Source organism: Benincasa hispida, chromosome 3 (genome assembly GCF_027475165.1).
Source record: "Benincasa hispida cultivar pf3 chromosome 3, pf3_genome.v1.1, whole genome shotgun sequence".
In the NCBI taxonomy this organism is placed as follows: domain Eukaryota; kingdom Viridiplantae; phylum Streptophyta; class Magnoliopsida; order Cucurbitales; family Cucurbitaceae; genus Benincasa; species Benincasa hispida.
Genome location: NC_143480.1, coordinates 22,063,600 through 22,067,545, shown reverse-complemented (window position 1 = coordinate 22,067,545; position 3,946 = coordinate 22,063,600).

Here is a 3,946-nt window from a genome sequence, read left to right as displayed (position 1 = left end):
TTGATTGTATACGATGCAATTAAAAACGTTTAATTTAATCGAAATTAAAATGAGATTGGAGAATCAATTAATATTTATTATATGAATTTGAATCATGTTGGTGGATTGATGTTTTATTAATTTTATATTAAGATATTAAATTAATTAAATTAGTTTTATTTAAATTAATTAATTTGAATTAATTATATAAAACTAATTTTTAAATAAAATAGTTTTATGGAAAAACAATTTTTGAAATTACTTTTGAGTTAGTGGATTTTTCCCAAAAATTGGAAAAATCCATTAATATCATTTATGGTGTTTTATCACTATAATCCACCATAAGTTCTTCAATTAATACTAAGTAGGAGCTGCCTTACATGCAGCCATCTTCTAATGCATGAATTCAGGCTATATAATGAAGCTTCATGCATGGAATTTGAGAAAAAAGACCGAGTTCTTTATCCAAGTTGCTGTAAAACTGAAACCCTACTGCACTCTCACTAGTTCATCTTCAATTTAGCTTGATTAGAGTGTTTCCACTACACATTCCTTCTTGAGCATAGTTGAGAAGATCTTGTTGGTGGTCTATCTGAAGAATACAACTCAAACTTGTGGAGATTCTGCTGAAATCGTGAATAGAACTACAAAGGTATTGTCATGTTCAAACCCTCTTTTGAAAACTTCATGAGTAGCATGTTTAAAACTCAAATTAAATGTAGTTTAAATGCTTATTGATTCTGAATTATTTTGTTGCATGTTTTATTACTCCTTCAATAAGGTAGGAAGGATCCTGGTCAGTTCTATGTGCACGTAAGATCTATGTTATTGACGTTGATGAGATCGAGAAAAAGGACTCTTTCTCAACTAAGGTTATTAGGGATTGAGCAAAAGGGCTCATCCATATGCTTAGGCAAAGGAGTAAAGGCGCTTTGTAGGAAATGATGATGAGTTCCATTCCAGGGTTTTATATACCATGTTTTCACTTTTCTAGCTTTAATTTTAAACCCTATAAATGGAATTATAAATGTTTTATGAAAATCACGTTTATGTTATTCTTGTATGAAAACATGTTTCTTAAAATAGTCACTCACTGGGCATTTTAAGCTCATTCTTTTAAATGTTTTCTTTTCCTAAGTAGCGGTCAACGTCACAAAGCCTAGAAGATCTACTAGTCAGTCATTACTCAGGATTTCTAAGCATTGTGAAGTTTAGGTGGTTCACTTTGCTATGTTTAGTCCTTAATTTTGTCTGTACATGTCATAGGGGAAGAGTAGAACTTGCAAAGTTGTTTTTGTATTAAACTTAAGTTTCCAGAATCTATTAATATATGTTGGTTTGATAACTATTTAGCAGTGTGTATATGTGTGTGTGTGTGTATGTAGTGGGAGTGATGATGGGACTATAATGGGTTGTTGAAATTATAAAATGCTAATAAGGTGTAATAGGTGCTAAAGAGACAAATTCACACGAATAGGTTAGACCGTAGTTGTCAGAAGAGGGTTGACGACTACTGTCTTCACATCCCTTCTTGGATTTAGAAGATAATCTAGGAGAGTATGTGATAAGTTCTCTCATTATTTTTTTTTCTATTTTGTTTCGTTTTTCTCTTTATTTATTTTTTTCTGTTTTTGTTTTTGTTCTCTTTTTAAAAAAATAAATAAAAATGTTCACTTATCAGAATTTCAGTAGCGAAACGAAGGCTTTGTTATTCCATTTTGCACCTAGGTCTTGATGATGGACGTGATTTAAGTCTAAGTTGAGGTGTTTTGATCACAAAGGGCTTTGTTGACTTAAAATTTTCTTTCACTAGCTCAAGCAATTGGTATATGCTTACGAACATGGTTCTAGTTTCATCTTGCATATGTTCATCCTCCATGGTTGTCTCTTCTACTCCTTCCTTGAGTTTGTTCAATGCTTCCTGCAAACCACAAAAAAAAAAAAATATTAATTAGTCTAATAGCATAATGTTTTTTCTTCCCTCAAAGTCCCTCAATGCCAATGGTACATTGAATGTTGCTTATTGTGAAGTTGCGTCTGCATGGCCCACTGCAACTTCATTTTCTTTTTCCTTTTTTTTTATTTTAATTCTTCAAGAGAGTTTGCAATCTCTTCTCTCTCTTCTAGACCCTTAATTCTTTCAAGTACCAGAGTGCTTCTTGCTTCATCTAAGAGCACCATATGTTCCTTTTCGGATCTACTTTTAAGTGTCATTGCTTCACCTTGTTCTTTTTCTTCTTCATTCAAAATTTGTATGTTGTTGGGCAAAGTTCCTTATGGCTTGATCTTCAATTCATTTGCACAATCTTCCATTTGGATCTCCAAATTTTGTTGAGATGTTGCTCAACTTCCAATCTTGACTCCCGTGTTCACTCTTACGAAGCTCTTCAATGCTAGTTGATTCATGTGTCTCTTGTTGGACATGTTCATGTTGCAATTTCAACATTGATTCAAAGCTATCAACATTTAATTGGGGTTCCCATGAAGTCTTAGGGCACTCCTTCCATCCCTGTTTATGCTCATTTGGAAAAGGATTAAGCAACTTTTGACTACTTTCTTGCCCTATACAAAACCAAGAGTCAATGTTATAAAGACAATCGTCAAATATATGTTTTCTTCTACAATAAGCACAAGACATAGAAAAATATGGATGTCTTTACCAAAATGATCTTCACAACAATTAAAACAAAATGTATTAGAAAGTTTGTATTGAAGAGCAACAAAGGTATTGTTTCTCCCATATAACTTGTCCATCGTGTTTTTTTAGATTTGCAAATTGTGCAGTCGATGCTACAATGACATGAGGGTGAATTCTGTGGAAAATTTTGAGCAATCAGGATTTAATTAAAAAATAGACTCTTTTGCTTATGCATTAAGTTCAACCTACAAAAGAAAAGCTGTAATATTCGACCCTATGGCCCCAGCATTCCCCTGCGACCTGGCTAGGTCATCTTCACTTGTCTAAAAATGCTTCTAGAAGTGAAAGTTGTCCCCACAAATCAACACGGGTCCTTTCGACATGTTTTGTCCTCACTCACATGCATCCTAGGAAAATTTCCAGGAGATCACCCAACATAGGATTGACCCAAGCTAAGAACGCTTAACTTTGGAGTTCTTATGATTGAGCCACCAAAAAGGAAGGTGCACCTTGTTGGTATAGGTAGTAACTTTCAATTCTTTTTAAGCATTTCTTAACCATACTTTCATGTCCTCAGGATCTCTCTCATTCAGATGTGATATCGGTTTATTCATGTACCCCTTCTGAACTCGGGTCATTACAAAAGCAAACTAACATCAGAGTTTAAGAGAAAGAGACAATGACGCTCCAATCTAATCACAATTTTGAAAAAAAATAATTGAATGTTAAATAGTCCCCAACAACGACGCCAAAAACTTGATCAACCAAATGTGTATGAGTGATGAAAATGAGAATAAATATAGTCCATCAAGTTTTTTGTGTCGTTGTCTAGGACTATTTCACATTCAATTTTTTTAAGAAAGAGCTTTCGATGCAAATCAAGGGGTAACTGGTAAATGAGTGATTTTGAGGTTAAATGTTTATAAAAGCAATAAATAGGAATGTTGAATAGGGATACAATTATGTTCCAACCTTTTGGGTTCTACATTGTAAGTGATGTGGTCGCATCATACTAAGCTTTGAAATGTGCATGAACAGAAAACTACTCCTATCTGGTCTTATATCAAGTTCCTTTAGGAGATATAAGTAGCTAATGCTTAATGTTTCCATGGTTAGTTGGATCTTAAAATAGTTCAAGCTTAGATTATTTATCCTACGGTGTCCTTTATTTCTAAGACGATTGACCCTCCTATTTCTAGGGGCCTAGCCTGGAATTCCTTTGTGATATCAGTTTATATCCTAACCTTCTCAGTATTAGGACTCCACTAGATTGCTAAATTAAGTGATTAGTTTAACTTAACAATATTTTTCCATAAACTCAACAAAGGA